Below are 21598 nucleotides of genomic sequence, written 5' to 3' on the forward strand. Positions count from 1 at the left end.
TGCTTACTCTGCTACAGTAGTTTCAGTGCTTCTTCACTGCATGTGTTAATATGATATTCAGAATCATAATATCTGGCCTGTTTTTTAAGATCACATGAGTATTTCTTTAAATTTTCATGCTTGTTTTTCATTTTTCAACCGGAAGATTTATTCTGAAGTCACAGGAAATGTCTGGCTCCCATAATCAATAAGCACCCACACCAGTCTGATTCTTGCCTGTTTTCCTTTAAACTAGACACACAGAAACTTAAATCCTGTCCCTGTTATGAGAAGTCAGAGTAAAAACCCAAACAGCAACCTATGTGAAAACCAGGTGTGCCACAGACTTTTCTTACAACGTCTGAGTGGAACTTTTTGACTGTTATCCCGTCATTTCCTTCAGGACAGGAATGAAAGAGCTGTCACAGACCTCACTGGCACTGAGTAAGACCAGGACAGAGTCCATGGCAAATATGCTTGGTGACCAAAACCATAAACGTCAAATCTCAGACAATAATTGTGCTCTAGAGGTTATGTTTTTACCCCAAATTACTCTTCATATGATTTTAAAATGTGCTCTATGTAGCAGGGCACAAAAAAACTCAAACAGGTTTATGGCAGGTCCCGAAAGTCCAACCAAACACTGGAGCCTTTTATGAAAACTGCTAAAATAAGAAGTAAGTTGTGTCCCATACCAGCATGTCCAGAATATCTAGACTATTTATATCTCAGAAGATTTACAGCCAAAATGACGTCTACTGCTGCCACTTCATCACAAACAAGCACTGTGTTATATTTTTGTTCATATTTAAGGAAACTGTTTTTCCAAGAGTTTTAAAAAGCCCTTTCAAAGTCCAGCAGCTGCGTTTATTTACCATGTAGTTTATATTCAATGCCTTAACGTCCTTTAACGGGACATTTAGCAGGTTCAATGGTCATCACAGGTACAAAACAATAAAATGTATGCTCTACTGTTACACTTTTATGGTGGCTGTTAACCTTCCCATCAAACTTAAGGAGCGGTCTTCAGCATTCTTGCCACTGCTGAAACTGTGAAGCATCTGATAGTGGCGACAGTGTGGCGGTGGCAGCACTGTTTTCCCCATCTGTCAGCTGTTTGACAGACAGCAACAAACTGTAAATCAGTCACCTCTGAGACGCAGCCGGCCCTCTCGCTGCTCAGAGCAAACAAACTATAGGGGGTGTGTGTGCATGTGTTTGTGTGTGGGTGTGTGTGAATTTGCCTTGACAGTGCACTGTCCGCTTCCTTTATGCGTTTCATGTGGTGCTGACAATGCTATCAGGTAGGTCAAGTGGGGCCAAATTTGCATCTTTGCAAGGGCGTAGGTTTCATTTCACATTACCAGAATTTCCTGCATTCTAGTGTTTTTTTAATGCACCAATCTGTGCCTTGTTTGCATTCATTTATGGTGTAAATGTCTCTGTCAAGATAAAATCTACATCTATGCGTTTTAGGTAAATTTGATATACTTAATGAGGCATTGCCGCTATAAGCCCACTTGGTCTGGTTTGACAATTTGGTGACCTTGAACAGCTAAACGTTGCTTTAAACATATGATGCTTTTTCGTCCAACACTGAAAATTTGAAAACCTTTTTCTGAGCTATCCCATTTCAAGGGATGTCAAGTTTGTCATATTAAAAGAGAATGACACCAGATGCTTATCTTGACGTGTCCAACTCCTGATATCTGCATAGTTGACTGAAACCTGCATTATTTTGCCTTTTGTTTTGCAGACTTGCTGGAAATTCTCTTTAAATTTGCATTACAGTTGGATGGAAACCTGACTATAAAAGACATTTAAAGCAACTAAATTAAGGTAAGCTTTAGAAATGCAGGCAAGTTCCATGTGCCATTGTCTAGTCAATTATCTCTTGTTGCTGTTATGCAAAAAAATGACAGTCTCAAACTGAAAGTTGTTTGTCATCCTTCCTTGTTTTTTTTAAAGAAAACAAGGAAGGATAATCATAGAAAAATTTTAGGACCTGAAACAGTTTGTGTTTGGGCCTGAGTAGTTCCCATCACTTGACATTGCGCTTTTGCAGGGAACGATCTGTTCTGAGGCTTTCTGGGTTCTCAGCTGATCTGCAGCCAGAAGCTCCTGCTCTTCTGACAACTGCTTTAAGGAGTCAAACAATAAAATCAACTTTAACACTCTGTCGACAACTTTGATGTGCAATCACAAGGCGAGAAGGGGGGGGCGCGGGGGGCAGACTAGGAGTAAAAACATCCTCCCACTTGCCCTAATTGTTTCAGCATCTGTTTTGCTGTTGCTATCATCCAGACAGGCCGAAAACACTACTGAAAACACACATCCAAAGTTTCCACTCTGTCTGTTTCCTTTAATCAAGCTGCCCTCACAGTGACTGATTGCCAGAGCAGCCTTTGGCCTCGGCTCGCCTGTCTCTCCATCTCTGCTTACTGTAGAACTGATTTTAAACTCAGCAAGCCTTTCCACTCAATAATATGATTCTTTTCCGTTTGAGACAGCTGATGATTGCATTAACTCATTACAACTGATGATTATCATCATTGAATGTGACTGGAGGAAGAAGGGTAGGATCGGGCCAGCAGCGATAGGGTGCATTTGAATAAGAGTCTGCGGCCAAAAGCGCGCTAATGAAACGAGACCAACTGGCTGTGGAACGTGGCCTTCCCATTATACACGTACTTCAGGTTTCTAAAAGAGGAAGTGGGACACTGTTAAAACACAAAAGGTCCAGATGTGAGGCCCCGTGAAACACATCTCACTGTCTACCTCGTGTTGAATGCTGACAAATTGGCCTTTAACGATCCCAAAACAGGCCTAAAGTCAATGTCAAAGCCATGTGTCACTCTTCTGAGCCCTGTGTGGGAAGGCTAAGTGCCTCCAAAAAGAAGCTGGGACTCTAAGAAAATATTTGGATAAAGGCCTGCACCGTCTAAGTCTCCAAAATGGGTTGATCCACATACCCAGAACTCAGCACATGTTGTTGCACTTCATCTTGCTCAAGGATTGAGGACTTCAAAACACAGCTGAGGGATTTAGCAAGACCTTTTGCATTATTAATGAATAGAGAAGACACTTCCAACTTTGTAAGAACACAGTTTTCACCTGAAAAACAGGTGACAGTGGATGCATTACTGAACTGGCCTACTGGGCACAGGCCTCGGGGCCAAAAGTATCAGCCCCTCAAAATGACAATAAGGAGATGAAAGGGAACTTCCAAAATGCAAAAAACAATGCACAACAACCACAAAGAGACACAAAATAACCGCATAGACACATTAAATGACATCAAAGAGACACAAAATTACCTAAAAGACACACAAAATGACCTCAAAGAGAAAGAAGACAACTACAAAGAGACTTAAAATGATCAAAAAAGACACAAATGATCTAAAAGAGACACAAAATTATTACAAGGAAACATCAATGACCAAAGACACAAAATGACTTCAGAGAGACACAAAATGACAGAAGAAGACAAAGGATCTTAAAGAAGCACATAATGATTATAAAGAGACACAAATGACAAAACAACAGACACAAAATGATGACAAAAAGACACAGGACAACCTGCATTTTGGTGCCCCGGGGCCTATTGTCTCATGATCTACCCATGACAGTGGCAGTATAACCTATGATTAGGCCAAAATTTGGATTCTTACTCTTAAGACAGTACCTGCATGGCCTATAATCCTTTGAGCTCCCAAGATGTTCTACAACCTGAGTGTCTGGGTAGCCATGATGCCAGCATATGCGTTAGATGGCTCCAAGATCTCTTGTGAAGCTAAATAATTGCACCCCACACCGCCCAGCTGATTTAGCTGAAACAAACAGCTGCAGACCACATCTCTCCCGCCCCAACACCGTCCCTCTTTTAATCAACTGCTAACCACCACAAAAAACACTCTCAGCATTTAATTTAAAATCACTCAGAAGTGACAACCTTCCACTTATTCATGTACATGATCAAACTGATACTGCACACAACTCAGTAGTGGATAGTGCTGCTAAGGAACAGGCGTAATAACTATGGCTAACAATGACCTGTATATGAAATATAATTTGATCTCATGCCTCGCCAGAAATCTTTGCAGCTATGTTGTTACACGCATGACTTCCATATGGCCGTGTTGGACAATCTGGAAGAACCATCTCGAAATGTGATCTCTGCTGTCTAACTGTGACAGACAGGCGCATTTGAAAACAGTGGATCAGCACTCTTGAGTTAGCTAGTTAGCACTAAACCATGTAGCCTTTTCAGGTTACCTGTTAGGTCATAAAACAAAGAAGCCTATGAAAGTCCAAATTTGACATCATGGTGGTGCCAGTTGAAAAGTCAGGGTGCCACCGAATCATTACGATTCATCCCTGGTGACAACATGGAAATCTGCACCACCTTTAATGGAAATGGCAATAGTTGTCAAGACATTTCACGTAAAACTTAAGATGTCACACTCATGGTGGCACCTGATGAAAAGTCTGCAGATCACCAAATACATTAGGATTCATCCTCTGTGGACCATGATAACACTTTAGACTGGACCAAAGTAGTGAACTGACCAACCATTCAACACTGTCAACCTTAGAGCCATGCAGTTAGTGTGACTTAAAACCAGGACCCTCCCTCCTGTGTTTGACCAATGTCTTCCTTCAATTGCATTCAAAAAGAACAAAGTGTGTGACAATGGCCTCCATCCAATAAGCAGCCTCCCACAACTTTCACACCTTCACATTTTTTATGTCTAAACATCCACATCACAGCAGTGATTTGAGAGTGTTTACATTTCACCACAGACCTCGAGTGAGCCTGTGATCTCAGAGGGAGAATCCCCTGAGAGAGAAGACTAAAACAGGAAAAACATTTGGCGTTACCCATCATACTGCACTGACACACTATGCATACGATTGATGCTATGGGTGTAAGGTTCAGCAACTCAGCCCTTCCTGCCTTTGTTGGTCTTTGTTTAGGGTGGTGCGCTTTCATGAACCAGGGGTGCCCTTGTGTGTGACCCTTGCTCTACAGGTTCCTCCCGAAAGATCACACTGTAAGTTGCATTTCTCTTGAAGTTTAAGGTGTTTCTTGTGTATATTGAGCAGAACCCGTAGGGACATATGTACCTGTTTTTATGAGTATCATGGAAACTGGGTGTTTTTTAAACATATTGTTGAAGTGGGTACAAGGGCCTTAGGGCCTTTAGGAATGAGGCTGACAGGGCAAGCCAAAACCTGCTTTCTTACCTTCCTTCATGAGCCTGCACAGACTTCTCAACACATATGTGCAAAATTGTGCTGAAGGAAAAACAGGTGATATCTGACTGAACAAACCACCTAATTACAAAATTTAGTCATGATGACCTAAAAAAAGATGAAAACCTTTTAATCGTGGTCACACTGAAACCTCCATGATTAAAGAGCTGGAGATCCTCCCCCTCTCATCTGTGCGAGTGTGACTGCACGGGTCCATGCAGAGGGCAGGAGACGGCTTGACAGCAAGATCAAGGTCAGAGAGTTTGAGAAGAGAGAAGAGCGTGGGGGACACCCGTGCTCTTTTCAGGGATAATCTCTTGCTACCACAATACGGAGTGACAAGCTTTCACGGGCCCAAAAGGCAAACAGCTCTCAGCATTCCAACATGGCAGACTGATCGGTCTATTCATACACAAAGTGAATGGCGACTCATCGCCTTGTGCATCCTGACATGCAATGAGGGGGGATTTTGGGGGGATTTGTCTTGCAGGAGAGAAGCTTCACCTGTCAGAGGTAGAAAAGCCCTTTGGCCAGGATACAAAGCGCAAAACAAAATCCGACAGGTCAGGTGCTTCCTGTAGACACATGAAGCGGAGGGGTTTAGCAGGAAAAATACACTTAAACCTCACCTGAAGTAGCACATGCTATACATTCAACCCTTGTTTAGGTTATTATTTTGTGACACTTACAGCAAACATTGAGGCAGGAAGATTCTACTGAGATTTATGCACTACTGTATCTATGTAGGAGAAACTCCCTTTATTATGCTTAAGCCTCTAAATGATCCCTCTCTTGGCTTTAACATCCTTCCTGTCCCATACATTAAAAGCTGCTGCTTAACTTAAAATGACATAAACCCTTTTTTGATGGAGATCCTGTGATAGGGCCGCAACAAGGACTCGTCATTATGCTGTCCTGCTTTTTTTATATAGAATCAAACAACAATGGCATAATGCAAAAGAGGGGTGATGGGCTACAAGTGTAGTGTTGGCCTCTTCTGTGAGATTCACACACTTTCTGAACAGTTACTTCAAGACTTATAAAAGTCTTATTGGACGAACAGTTGAGTAGCACCTGAATGCACCCTTGGCCTTTGCTTGAAGTCGTTACTTGAATCCGATTTAATTGGTCTCATTTGTACTGTTGCTGCACTAGGTTACTGCAAAACAACAAAATGAGCAGCAGAAAAAAGGAGTGCTATTCTGGTAGAACGTCATTCTAGTTTAAATGGTAGGTTAACTGCTCTAATGCTATTCATTAAACATTGCCTAAAGTTCTTTCATAGGGTATTCAAGGCAACGGGGGTGAGTGTTGCCATAAAATAATGTTTTGGAATATACAATAAAACATCCGATCTTCAAAAAGCTGTGTATTTTATATGTATTAGTAACAAGCCCATTAAATGAAGGCAGGCCAAGTAAGCCCAATAGATGTTACAGAAATGTCATTTGACTGAGTGAATTTGTTTTTATCCCTGGGCAAACAACAGACGTCCCACTTCGGGGGAGTGGTTCATTTGTTCTTGTTGAATGAGTGTAGCTGCCCGGCTGTCTGAACTTGAGTCCTATTCAATGGCTTCTCATTCACTCACTATAGTAGGCAGTGTGAAAAATACTCTACACCAACAGCAAGTGGGAAAAATAGAGCATTTGCTGACGCGGTGCATACTGGACACTAAAAGAGTTGTTTTGAAAGATTAGTTTCTTCATTTTTTGCCCATCACTGGTTCTCCTTCTGCGAGTTAGCTGCTAACTGCTGCTGGCTTATAGGCGAGACAACTTTGTTCTCCCATCATACCAGTTATACAGAACGTTGAGGCATAATAATGACGCAACAGTCCTGCCGTGAACAGGCAGTGTAGAGGAGGGTATAAATAATAGACCTTTGGCGAGTGTAATATTTGCATTACCTCTAAAAGATTGAGATGATTACTTATTATACATATTTTGGGAATTACCCTATTTCCTTTCTTGCCAACAGTTGTAGGTTGTTGCCACTCTCATGTCGGCTCAGTGAATAAGGATCTGTAGCCAGCAGCTGGTTAGCTGAACTTTACATAAATTCTGAAAACAGGGGAAACACCTATCCTAGCTCTGTCCAAGGCAATAAAATTCTCTTACTAGCACCTCTAATGCTCACAAATTGATACATGATATTGCCAAGCTAGCTGTTTCCCCCCTGTATCTATGCTAGGCTAAGCTAACAGCTGCTGGAAGTATATTTGCTGCACTGGCCATAGACTATACATCGGGACATATAAGCGGTAATGATCCTCTCATCTCATTCTTGATAAGAAACCAAATAAGCAAATTTGCTCTATTGTTGAGAAAGCAAGTTGCAGGAATATTACACACAATGCAGTGGGAAATCAACAAGTCTCATATTCCCAAAATAAGATTTTGGCAATCGTTTCCAAGCTAATTAAGCTCTGTGCTGCTGTATTGTTCAAAGATATGATTTGGCAGCTGGCCTGTAAATCATATTCTGGACAGTGCACAGTAGACAATCTGCTGAGTTTTTTTCAGCAGAAAATGAGGGAGAATCCAATTGTTTTTTGGCTCCCTCCCCCTCTCCCTCTGTGGCTATCAGCAGGTCTCTGGAGAAGTGCTGGTTTCCGTAAACGTGATGGGGAGATGTTTCCTGTGGCAGGTCTGTCTGCTGCTGATTAGAGCCCATCCATCAGCTGGACCTCCTTGGAGCAGAGAGGAGGGCACTGGTCAACTGTGTCTCCCAGTCTCACTAGCCTCTCATATTTTAGACATAGGGCTACAGTAGGTCCCCGCCCTGAGCCTCCACCTCAGACAACACAGCCAGACAAACTCCTCAGTTGGCACTCACTGAATCAAATTTGGAAGTGCACACAATAAACAATGCAGGAGCCTGTGCCAAAATCTGCAAGTGACTCTTATCTTAATTTCTTTCATAAACATCTGAATTTTCAACACTCTAATCGGTCAACTTGGATCAAATAAAAGGCTACTAAACACACTGAAATTAACCCATGCATATGTTAAATTAACAGTCTTACTGGGAGTGTTTTACAGTGCAGAGCGGCTGCCTGCAGGCACATAGAGGTCAGAGTGGCTTTCTTTCTCCTTTGCAGACGTGATCCTTCATCAGCTCTGGTGTGCAGGCGCTGATTGCTCCATGCAGCATTGCGCTCGGTTTCTTCCTCTGTGGACCTCAATACCACTCTTGGGTAAAACACCCACAATAGCAGGATGACTTCAGTCTAAAAACAGGCCGCCGTGCGTGTCCCCTGCTGCGTTGAGGCATTTTTCTCCCCAGTCCCCATCACTTTCTTTAGCCTCCAGTGTGAAGTGTAAACAGGAGGTAGTGAAGCATTCTCCCTGGTCAGAAGGAGGAAACTACACAGGGTCTGGAGATTGAACTCTCCTGTGGTCAGCTGGTCAACTGGAAGGCAGTTCTGTGAACTCCCGAGTTTTAGAAACTGTGTCAAACAGTCTATTGTGTTGGACCTTGTTTGTGGATAGATGTCGAAAACAGCGTGACCTTGCACGAAGATAAAACTTTGCTCCTGTGTTGGCACTCTTAAAGTCATTGCCATTAACAAAAAAAATGGAAGAAACCCCAATAGGGATCAGTTCAAGGCATCAAGACACAAACAGGAAAGATTTGAATTAACAAGTGAGCTCAAGAGCCGTAAATGTCTCAGCTGGTGAGGCAATCATCAGTACTGCTGTCTCAGTACTCAGAACTTCCCTTGCATAGAGAAATCCCTGAGGTGATAAATTGTGCTTGCATATATAAGAAAAAAACAGCGCTTTCCTTTTATGCCTTTCCTTTCAGCACTATCTAAATCAGTAGAAATTACTGTTTATTATGCAGACATGCTGTAGGTTACTCACAGTCTGGCTCTAACGTGACTGCGTCATGACACTTGTCGTAACACAAATTCCTTTGTAGTACAACAACGACATAATTGGCCATGTCAGGTGAAGGAATTAAGTAAAATTTATGCCACGCTTTGACTTTAGACTCTATCACTTTTAGGGCCCCTTCAGGCATGAGTTTGTGCGGATGTAAAATTCCTCAGAGAGTGGTAAGTGACAGAGCACCACTGACCGTACTCACCTCAACCTGTCAGGCTATTGAACCTGAGGCTGACGTAGACAATGCCCAGGTCAACAGGTCCACTCTGCAATCAATGCAGGCAATAGCTTCCATTACTCAGGTGTGACCTTTGACCTTTGAGGGAGTGTCAAAATAACATTAAAAAAAAGTGGAAAGAGCGCCAAAAACATCAGTCATGGATAAATTAGAGAGAAAAATATTCAAGAAAAAATGAAGTAACAGACTATAATAATAATAATACTAATAATCGTAGACTGTAAAAATAATGGACGTAGCTCAAATGACATCACCCATTGGTTTGTGGACTCCCGTTTTGGAGCCTCAAGTTGTGCATTTCAGCTGTTGTCATCTTGTTTTTTGCAACCAGAAGTGACCATATTTGTGTGAGAGGTTAGCGCTGTGGAAGAGCGAGGTGGATCTGACTGAGCAGGCGAGGTCACTAAAATGTAAACGGGTGAGTTTGCAAAACAATTCACTCCCCGAACAGTTGTTATGAAAGGGAAAATTAGTTACAAAGACCAGAATTGGTTTTTTTTGCAGGCTGTAAACATGTTTATTTCTGCTGTAAAGTTGGGCATTTTAACATTGTTGTGTATGGAGATTGTGTGATTTCAGGTGTTAGCCTTTGCGCATTCTTACACAAAAGTGTACAGTTTTTTTCCCACTTTTTTGTAATATTTGTTAATAAGTTCTATTTTTTGTACTTGACTTTGCGTAACATGCTTTTATTTTTATTTTCCTCTGCACCAAAACGCCAAAGCACATTCCTTGTATGTGTGTAAATTAGCAAAGTTTAAGTTGATGATTGCACTAGATGGGGAGGCAGGGGATCACCACACTTATGGAGTTATTCATCCTGAGGGGGGACTGCATATCTGCATCACATTTGATGACAATTCAGGAAGGGTCAGGGTTTCACCCAAGTCATGAGGATTCATCATCTGTAAACAGAAAATGTCTGTACGACATTTTGTGCCAAACTGTGACCCTATGGTGGCATTACTCGAGAAGTCAGGGGATCACTTAAGTCAGTAGGAGTCATCCTCTGCGGACCATGAATGTCTGTACATAATTTTATGGAAATCCTTCAAGTATTGTCACAATATTTCAGTCTGGGCACAGTGGCAGACTGATCAACTGACACGGCCATCCCCATAGCTGCTAGCATGGCTAAAACGTCTGTAAAAGTCTCGAGTAAATATCCATCTGCATGCAGATTTTCGTCCCCGTCAGCCTCTTGGTTAGAGTTTACCTTCAGGCTGGCAGAGTATGGGGTCAAGAGTGCGATCCGGTATGTTGGAGGAACTTGGCTTCTTGGACTCATTGAGCGGCAGAAGAGCAATGGAGGCCACCATGGGCATCAGAGAAAACATTTTTGCTGTTCTGGCAAAGGAAAAAGGGAAAGAGGAACTTGGGTCTTCCCAGCTGCGCTGCTAAAGGGGGAAATGAGAGGCAGGATTGGAAAGATTTATAGTCTTCATAATAAATTTAACAGGAAGGATTACAGCACTACATTGTAAGTGTGGATATAGTAGAGGAGGAGCAGGCAGCACTTGGCCCAGGCAGGGACGGTTCTGTTAATAGCCTGGCCACTGCTGCTGTTATTGTTCTGGAGACGCTACGCCAGAGAGACTCCACTTTAGATCAGATACAGCGAGTCTCCAAGGCAGACGCTTAGATTTCCTTTCTGCCATCCAGCTGCTGTCTGTCATGACTGAGAGCCTCTGAAGTTACAGCCAGCTGCCCCTGCAGATCAACTCATTCTCACTACAGCCATCCGTACAGCTGGATTTGAAACAGTAAATTATACACAAAAGCACAAAAAGAGAAATGCTAAATTTGTCAATGAAATTTTAATGCTCCACATACTGCTGGAAAGGGAGTGCACAGAAACAAATCGTAATTTACCAGAAAATACTGCGCAACAACCCTCAGATGTATGTCCTCATCTTGCACACTGACTCCTCTTCTCCATATATCTCCACCTCCCATGCATGACTCTAAGTTACCGCATATCTTTCGTTCCACTTCAGCGTATCTGACCTGGATTGTTTGTGGACAGACCCACTAAATTCCTCAGCTAACAAGCACCATGGGGCAGACAAGGAGGGAGGCCTGTTGACTTTTCACAGAGAAACATCTTATCAGACGAAATACCACAAGCATGCAATTATCTACCAAGCTAGGTCATTTAAACTCTGAATGTAGTTCGTACAAAGTTAATTTTCTTGATAAAACTCATGCACATTCCATACTCTATGGAAATGTGCAACTTTGCTGCAACTCTGAGATGCTAAATGTAATTTGTAACATTTGCGGTTAAATATTTCAGAATCACAAAAAATCTAGCTATAAAAAACCCTCCAGATTTTAATTACATAGCCAGACTGATACGGTCCAACAGCACTGTACATGCAGAGAATGCCCCGAGCCTCAGCCTTCCTCTTTTCTTTTGTTGCTCAGGCGTGGGTTGTCAGATCGCATGTACGCTGGCTGACGTACATTGTGCAATAAGAGGGCATGTTCAGTAAAAGCTGCAGAAGCCAGCAGTGTGACCCGACGCTGGCCCCTGACTCACACCCAATGGGAGCGGAGCTCAGCGGCAGGATGCCACGGCCGACATGACAGCTCCTGCTGGGAGGAGAACTGGTGAGGAACAGCTCACTTCTAATCCCCACCAGATCGGGCTTCACCAGGCTGGTACCCCGCCTGCGAAGCTGCACTCACATTTCTGCACATCCCAACAGTGCAGTAGTCCCCGCCAGACCAGAGGAAGAGCACCTGTTGAGCCTCGTACAGAGAATTAAACTATGATAAATGCCCATGCAATATTTGCTCACACTTTGCTTTGTGAGTTGGTAAAACGGTCAAGTGTGCAAGGCCCACGAGCAGCGGCATGTTTCAGGTAACATGTCACACACACACAAGGCTTAATATGTTGCCTTTGGGGCACAATGCCCAAAGCAAATACTGCAGCTCTCTGAAGAGCTGGAGAAACAAGAAGAAGGCATTCAGGGGCTCCCTGAAAGCAATTATCCTGGCATGCATACGCACACACACACACACACACACATACACACACACACACACAAAGAATACGGTCAGTCAGTGGTGAACGGCTTGACTCCTCCGGCTCTGGTTCTCCAAACACACCCTCTTCCTGTTTTCATAAGGGGAAAATGGGAGCAGCAATGGAGAGGAAGAGAGGAGAGACACAGCAGGGTGAAGGATAGACTGTGATATTATTACTCAACAGGACACAAGCCTGTGTGGTGCATTATGTCTGTTTTAATTAGAGCTAACGTAATTTGAGATCAATGAAAAATCAATCTGCAATTATTCTAATGATCAAGTAATCATATCAGTTATTTATCCTGCAAAAATGGTTCCAGCTTCTCTAATCAGGAGATTTGTTCGTCGTCTGTGTCATATATGATAGGTAATTGATTTTTTGTCAAAATATTATTGACAAAGTTTTGCAGATTGTACAGTAATGAAAACATCAATTTGTTGCAGCCAGTGCAGACACCCAGGACATCCAGGTGCAGAGTACAACTAACTCTGTGGCCAGGGGCGTTTTAATACGGGGGCACAAAATGGTTTAGTCTGTTCTGGCACTATAAAATTTGTCTCTAAATGCAGCTAAAGCTGAGTGAGTTACTGCTTACGCTGCTGGAGCACCATGTCATGTGTTTCCCCTGCAGAAAAAAATAATGGTTCCAGAAAGAAAAGAAAGAACAGAAAGAGAAAGAAGACAAACTGACTTTGTAAAGAAAAAAAAGATGCCTGAGAGAGACATGGACCAAGAGAGGAAAGATGGAGGGGCCCATAGAGTCTACATAGGGCCCAGAATTTGATGGTACACCCCTGCCAGCAGCAACTTTACCACTTTCCTTTAAGTTATGAACTGAGTTATGAGTTCTTACTTTTAACCATCATTTGCCAGTAAACTGCAAACTGCCCAACATGAAAATCAATGCAAAGTGTTAACAAAGATAAAACAGATGTGGGTGGTAATGACTTTTTATGACCCAAAAATACCTCAAAGATAAAAGAAGGCATGGGAGGGATGTGTAAACCACTAGTGTGTGAGTGTGCATTGATATGGAGATACCATTCATGAACAAAACACATAACATAATGCATGAGTAATGGTCCCAATGCGCTCGAGCCAGAGGTCGCATGATCTAAACACATGGTTTTCCCACATAAAAGCAGAAAAAGAACAAACCACTGGCTTTTATCTGCAGGCACAAGGCGTGCAGACAGCAAGCATCAACCAAAACAACAAGTATTTTACCAAGCAGGGGAATTACCGGGGGATAATTGTGTCAGCATGTAAAGCCGTGCAAGCTGAAGTGCATGTATGTATATATGAGAGGCATTACAGTATATGCTGTCCCACAGTGTGGGGAGGTGAAGGCAGGGACACTTCAAAAGGCTTTCACGTGAGACGCTGTGTCTCTGTGTTGCCGGTCGCTCCAGAAAAAAACTCTCCCTCTTTGCCAAAGACTGTTAGCTCCTCTCCTGACAAACACTGGATTAGTCACGGCTTGAATCAGAAGAGCCATAAAGTCTCTTCCTGGACCTTGAGAAGAGTCACTACTGTTTCACTACTGTAAACTGAAGCTCCAAACAGAGGAGTAATCAGCAGAGTACAGTGTGAGCAGCAGGACAGGCCGCTCCTGTCGTCACACAGAGTGGATTCCCAGTTCCTATGACTTCCTGAGGGGCCCCGGGTCTGTAGAGCAAAGCTATATGACACACAACCACTTATTATTACACATTCAGCTGAAAGCACACCCACCAGACACACAGTCTCTCACATGATGCAATTCATGTGGAGACATAATTTATATCACAGCTCTCTCAAGACATCCAGAAGGAATGTAAATGATTTAGGGGAATGTTGGAGCAAAAAAAAAAAAAACTGTTTCATAACCTGGGCCCTCTTTTTTCATGAATGCTGGATGTATGAATTTGAAATTGGGGAGGAGGGCTGGGACAAAGAGCCCTGGCTCATATTTATTATTCTCCCCCGCTCAACTATCTACAACACGTGACATTTTCACCTCCAGTGAGAGGTAAGGAGGGGCTCCTCTGGTCTGACCATCGCAGCCTCTCCAATGAAGTCAAAGTGATATCTGATGCAGACAGTCCAGCAGAGTTTTTAGAGAGCTGAAGCCTCAGCTGGACCACTTCCACTTCACCTGGGCCTTGTTACACAGCATTAACGCACGTGTGTGGCAGCCGCTGCTGCATCCATCCAACCAACACTGGATTACTTCATACTTGAATGAGCTACTGTATTGTACATATTCTAGCCTGTGTATGACTGCGGAACAAGTTGTAACTGATGAGATTTGGCTAGACAAGTTAGAGGTCATGTTGATATAACTCTAAGTAGGATTTATAATAGTTAAAGACCAATTAAGTAAATCCTTCCAAGTATCAGATAACACACAGCTAAATGTTATTGCTTTTTTTCTCCTTGCAGTTAATCTTGTGCAAAAAGGAACTCAAGTTATAACTCGTGACCACAGTTTATGTATCTTATCCTATCTAAAGAATTGATTGGTCTACTGATCGCTTGCTAAACCCCTCCCCAAAAGAAGCATCATAGCTTAATAACCATAATGCAGTCAAGCCATAAATGTATAATAGCCTAATAAGTGGATGCCAGACCCCAGCGGAACTGCTTGCCTGGCACGTGCCGAAAAAGTTTCTAGCTGCCAGGTTTACTTCCGTGGTATGTGGCCCTCTGAATATGGAAAGTAGTCCTAGGTTAGAAATTGTTAATGTAGCAGGGTAGATATTTATTTCCTCCCTCCTGCGTAATTGTTGGACAGTGCTCTGGTATGCATAAGGCTATATTTAGCTTCATGTCCTTCACCCGGATGGGACTTCCTTTCATCCGGGGCCTGACCCCATGTTGGTGGCGTGCAGACAGTTTGGCGTGAGCATGGCCTGTGGCGTCTTTGTTCTCTTTGTGGTCCATATTTCAGGTATGCCCCGTTGCCGTTCCTCCGCTGCCGATGTTTGGGGTTTGTAATGGGACTGACACCTGTCTACTCAGTTGTTTACAGCATGTTTGTTATCTCGCAACTGTATTCTGTTTTTTCAGACCCTCCGATGAAACACACTCCATTGGCACACCATCCTCCCACTGTGTGTACTGCACCATTAAACCTCGAGCACTTGTAGCCAGGCTGCCTTCACAGTGCGCGGCTGCAGTAATCCCGGCCGTCACTCCCGGACTGACTGCTGTCTTGTTTTGTCTTGGCTTGGCTTGGCTTCTTGTATCAGATGTCCGGCCTTGTCGTAAAAGACTGTTTTGGCCTCATCTCTAAACACATCACACACTGTGATGATGTCAAAGTCCACCCCCTCCACGTTAGGAGATGGGACGTGGACCTAACTAAAACCTCTAAGTACACGTCAAACAAACTACATTGAATTTAGCACCGAAGGTAAATTTCCGATGGCTTTTACAAGATTCACATTTTGAAACTAATAAGACTAAAACATTATTAAGTCAGCAGGAGATGATGTTTGAAACTAACTCATGGAGAAAACGTCAATTAGCTAGCTAGCAGCAGCTGATAAAACCTGCTAACATCATTTCAAGTCATATTACCAGCTAAAAAATAAACATCAAGGACATATACTGTTCCAAAAATAACATTTTGTGGTAAATCTACTACTTTTAATGTATACTGAACTAGCCTGTATACTGTGCAAGAATGAAAACCTTCAGCCTAACAGTTGTAGAAGCATTGGTCAGTGTTGGGTATACTTTCTAGTATCAGCAACTTATATTTAGTAGCCTATTGGCTCTATTCGGTTCCACCACAACTACTTAATAATGACTAGTAGTGATAGGCTATAATCTCAAAGGAACTTTTCATTAGACTTCTTTCTTCCAGCATAGTTTCTCTGGTTGGCAAATTCTCTCTAAGATATAATTATTCACAGCAGGCCAGAGTAGATATGAGCCTGTAAAATGTCACCTGTTGTTCACACAGCCAGACATCTATACCAGGCTTTTTGCTCCCCCTACTCTTCCTGTGCCTGTGTCTTTGATCAATAATTCTGTGGCCACCCATCAGCCATCAATATGTGCACCAGAGAAGGGCCCATTGTCATCTAATTAAAGGCCGACTACTCTCTGTGACTGAGCTAGTGCCTGGGTGAGTGTGATTAAAAGTCAGCTGGGGCATGCTTTGGTTCCTCGCGGCTCTTTCAGCTGGAACCAACAGCTTGGAAACACGGCACCGCCAAACAAAGCTTACTTCAGCATGCTCTGGTCGGGGCTGAGACTTAAAAGACCATATTGGTGGTGGCGTTTCTCTGTGATGGGGGTTCACAGAAGTTAGAAGTAACGTGATTAAGCATCTAATTTGAGTTGAAATTGAGAGCACCTGTGACATCTGGAGAGGCCAAAGCTGAGTCAGACATGGGTTCATCTTCACAGCGAGACGAGCGGGACATCAGGACAATAGCTAATAGCATCAGGAGAGGGACAACAACCATCTGAGTCAGTGAGGCCATGTGTGAGGAGCCAAGACCATTGTTTGTCTTGACTGGGGTGAAGGATAGCATACGCAACAGGATCTTGAGAGCTTAGATGTGTGTGCCTGTGCATGTTTATATGCTTGTATGTGCATCTGTATGTACAGTATGTGTTTTAAATGGACTGCAGTCCCCTCCCTTCCTGTGATAGAAAAGATCAGTAAAGTTTTATTTGATTTGAAAGCCTACGGCAAATCAGTTCAAGATGGCAACCGAGGATTTAGCCTGCATCTAGTCCACAATAAACCCATGGTAGTGGACTGAGGAGGACTTTTCCTGAGGGAACACTCACAGGAAACACCTTCTCTTTTATTATCTTTCCTGCTGTTATCGCTGGCAGCGCCTGCTTGCTCTCTCCTCTCCTTTCTAATCTCCATGGCCGACACGGCCTGCACGCCATCCCGACATAACTCCTCTTTCTCAGGGCCCCACTCCCTCATGCATCCTTCTTCCAGGGCCAACCTCCACACATAACCTTCACTCAAAAGCACAGATCAGGGACATCCGGTGACTCAGTGGCTAGAGCAGGCACCCCATGTACAGAGTGTGTCCGCTGCAGCGGCCGCAGGTTCGATTCCAGCCTTGGCCATTTGCTGCATGTTGTCCCCTTTCTCCCCCTTTCACAACAAGTCTTTCCTATACGTTAAAGGCAAAAAGGCCCCCAAAAATCTTTGAAAAAAAAAATAGCACAGATCAGATAGCAGAAATGATGGACATTGAAAAAGTGCATCTGAACCCGCTCAGCTGCTAGTTAATTAAAGAAATGTGCCGTATCTACTTGTTAGGGCTCCTTGCAATTGCAGTTAAATGCAAAGTTCAAACTCAAGAAAGCATCTCTGACTCTGAGTCTTCTGCTCATGTGTTTCTTAGTGATTAAGAATTAGTATGTTCCTCTCATCTGCAGCAATCATGTTCTTACATCTATCATGATCTGAGGCCCGGAGCAGATGTAAGTCTGGGGTTGAGTTCAGGTGACAACAGCACACACATGCAATCACTGCCGCAGCAAGATTTATGATATGGCATAATGAGTTCATATTAATGCACGAACAAAACCTTAGCTGAAGCCCAAACTCCAGATGTGCTTCTTATACAGCTTCAGTGACTCCAGTTACATCTAAGACATTTTGTCCTGTGAGGCGGCTGTTTATTTTCATTACAGTAAAGTTCAAAAGTCACTGATGTGGTATGTTAAAATTAAGTTAAAAGTGGGTGAACTATGAACTACTTCCAGTCAGGAATTACTGTATCAAGGGGAATCAAATATTGTACCAACACAAAGTTTCACTAATTAGATAATTGGTCAACTTCATTAGTAGGCAGTTAATTATTTTCTTCTGTTTCCTTTTGGAATGAATATATGTTAAAGCATCTTAGCATGATTGACCAGAGGTGTCGCTTCAAGTCACATGACTTGGACTCAAGTCAGACTTGAGTCCCAAATTGCTTGACTTCAGAGGAAACGTCACAAAATCAAAACATTTGCAACTTGACTCGGACTTTACCGACAATGACCTGTGACTGTACTCTGACTTCAGTCATTTGACTTGAAAATACTTGATACCTCCTTCCAAGCACAAAGATGGCAAAGTATATTATTTAAAAAGTATGCCACTAATAAGTTAATTTCGCTTCATTTCCTCAATCTACTATCATGAATTCATTCATTATTTGCCTGCAAGTCAACATTTAATTCCCCTGACCCTTTTTGTTTCAACCAATCCAACAACATCCAATCAAGCTACATGTGAGAACCATGGAGAAGTAAAGTTATGTCATTGAATGCCAGTTTGAAAAAAATGATACCAAAGATAATTTTGTCTGTGTACAGAACTACACTGTGGTCAGCAAAGAACGAATTGCATAGGTAAACGTGCAGGTCGAAAGTGACGAGGATGCAAACACTTCTAACTTTATTGACAAAATTTCACAAGGAACAGTAAGTCAAGGCCATTATTTACAAAATTAGCGGGCTAATGCTTATCTAACATTAGCTGAACAGCTAAGTCAGTTTTTAACAATATTGTTTTCACAAATATTTGAAAATTATGAAAGCGTTCATGATTTTTGTAAATTTAATATTGCCGTTTCATTATGACTTGTTGAGTACTCAAAACTCAAAATTTAGGACTTGGGACTTAAGACTTAAAAGTGACTTGCAAAACAATGATTTGGTCCCACCTCTGGTATCGACTGCTTAATATGATGTACTGAATAGCTAGTAAGTAAATAACAGTGAGGGTGAACTGAATGTAGGTGCATTTACTCTCGTTAAATCCCTCTAATTATTGCTTTCAAGCCTCATGCCTCTCTGAATCTCCATCTCAACTGACACGTTTTGTACTACATAAAGAAACCTGTGTTGCTTGTAGCTTCACCTGTAAGACTTGTGCATATATTTAGGATTAGGAGTTTTAAAGAGTTGGAAATTGTCCTGAAGCTGAACCCTCTGCTAATGCCACAGTGTGCATAGAGAACGAGCACGCATAACAGAATTAATCAACAATCAATCCTTGTGAGTCATAATCCAGTATAAACCAATAATATTTAGCAACGAGATCCAGCCTGCGGGCTAAAACGGAAACCTACATCCAGCATTCAATAACAGCAGTGTTAACAAGTCCCACCGCTGCACCCTGATCCTCCTCAATCATACCCCGGCGCGGAGATGAAGGGGCTTTGTCCACGCAGCTCTGAAGACACAACACGCTCTGTGCTGATACACGAGCTGCTGTTTCATCCCCACAGCTCATTGTAAATAACAGAAAAGCCAAACTCGAGCTCTTTCCATGGGAAAGAAAACCTGCTTTGTGTTCTTCAGTGTGTGCTCATGTACACTACTCATGTACTGTATGCCTGTCTTCATCTCAGTACTGGACTCCAGGGCCAGTTCTTTTAGAGAGGCCCCATCTACATAACTAAACATCAAAATTATTGGTTTGGTTTATGGTCCCTGCTCGATGACGCTCAGGTTTCTGCTCATCTGGTCTTTATAACACACAAGCTGTGAGGGGGTATCCTCAGCTCCAACAGGGGAATCTGTAATGTCTGATTTAGGACAAACTAAAGAGTGGCTCCACAACAAAAGCACTCCTTTGTGTCTCCGTGAGGCCTTTAACATCTGTATGTGACCCACAGCTGTCTCCTGGGTGAAACTTTCTGGTTGTAACACATGGTTAAAGTTATGAAACAGTTGTGGTTAGATTTAGGCCACAAAACTAATTGATTTGGTTTAGAAAAAACATTATGTTTTGTGGTTTAACTAAGTACGTAAGTTGTCATACATACTGTGTGTCACATGAGTGATTTAAGTACGTCATGGACATAAGTTACATAATGTTACATTAAAACAGCACTGACCCATGGTTTTACACAATACAGGTAAAGTGCTCTCCTGGCTGAATGTCAGCGTTTGTTTGACCCACCTACCACCACACCCACCAGACACAAACTTTCTTGGTCTTGTACGACTTCAGCGTCAAATATTGCTGCTGATGGGTTTACATGGTAATTAGATAAAAGCCTGATGCATATTATAGAGCTACTAAAGGGTGCTTTCAGCATATCACATGCTGAGGGGTGTGACAAATACCCTTTTACCACCAAAATTAGTGTGTGCATGTGGGTTTTCCAAACATGGGTAAGGCCGCTAAATATAAGCACTTGACTCTATTCCTATTGCCAGTGAACACACTGCATGAGTTGGCCTCTCTGTCAGCTTTTGTGCATGTGTGTGGGTTGCTTTGTGAGTGTGTCTGTGCAATGTCAGGGACGGGCCAGAGAACAGGTGAACAGTAAACAGCAGCAGGAACAGAGGTCTTTGAAAACTCTTCAGTGGTTTCTTCTCTTTATACATTTCTTACTTATTCAGTCCATCTTTCAGTCTCGGTGCAAATGTATTTGGATCGGTGTTTTAGCTGCTTAGGAGGAGATGGACGGTGTTCAGTGATGGCGTGTCATCGCATCTTGCTGGTTAGGAGCTGAAATTATCGTGTTCACCCAGGTACTGTGCTGTCCATCAATGCTGATTGAAGCTGGAAGCGATAAAAACCTATGTCTACTGCAGAGTCATTTGACCTTAGTGTGAATGCCGATCATATGCATTCTCGATGCATTAAGAAGCCAGATATGTTGGGGTGCCCGATGGCTCAGTTGGTAGAGCAGGCGCCCCATGTACAGAGGCTGTGTCCTTGCCGCAGCGGTCGCAGGATCAAGTCTCATCTTGGCTTGGAGACCAATCTCAGCCCTTTGCTGCATGTCATTCCCTCTCTCTCTCCCTCCCCCTTTCACGCTACATCAGTCCTATCCAATAAAGGCAACAAAAGCACAGAAAGAATCTTTAAAAAAAAGCCAGATGTTAGCGGTTGTTAGCAGATTTTTTGTGCAGTGGGAATGAGGCTACAGTGTTAGTTTTTGATGACCTGTGAATGAGAATGAACTGGTTTGGAAACCACTGATGCTTCGGCAAGGAATTTTAATGGCGCTGCTACCACAGAATAATATGCACGCACACACAAACACACACACATTTAAAGGGGAGTACCACCAAGAGAATATCAATATGTCATTTTCATGGCCTTGGAGAGTTCAATCAACATTTGTGAATGTGAGCTACTCTCTCTCAAAGTCAGAAAACCAGGAAAGTAAGTCTCAAACTAGTGATGTAATGGGGTATAAGTCTAGAGCTGCTCCATAG

The 21598-nt window shown here is 42.8% G+C and overlaps 1 long non-coding RNA gene across 4 annotated transcripts in view; it reads left to right on the top strand.

Moving 5' to 3' along the window:
• LOC148189794 (uncharacterized) overlaps positions 1 to 21598 on the top strand; it is a 36857-nt gene that overhangs the window by 4986 nt on the left and 10273 nt on the right. For 2 of the 4 annotated variants that reach the window (XR_015776480.1, XR_015776482.1), the window contains exons 3-4: positions 1736 to 1818; positions 4957 to 5033. This is a non-coding gene — a long non-coding RNA (uncharacterized LOC148189794). Of the gene's footprint in view, positions 1 to 1735; positions 1819 to 4956; positions 5034 to 15454; positions 16226 to 21598 lie in introns of those variants that run through there. The other 2 variants (XR_015776481.1, XR_015776483.1) reach the window with 2 other exon arrangements.

Source organism: Plectropomus leopardus, chromosome 4 (genome assembly GCF_026936395.1).
Source record: "Plectropomus leopardus strain MGB_pleo_1.0 chromosome 4, ASM2693639v1, whole genome shotgun sequence".
Taxonomy (NCBI): Eukaryota; Metazoa; Chordata; class Actinopteri; order Perciformes; family Serranidae; genus Plectropomus; species Plectropomus leopardus.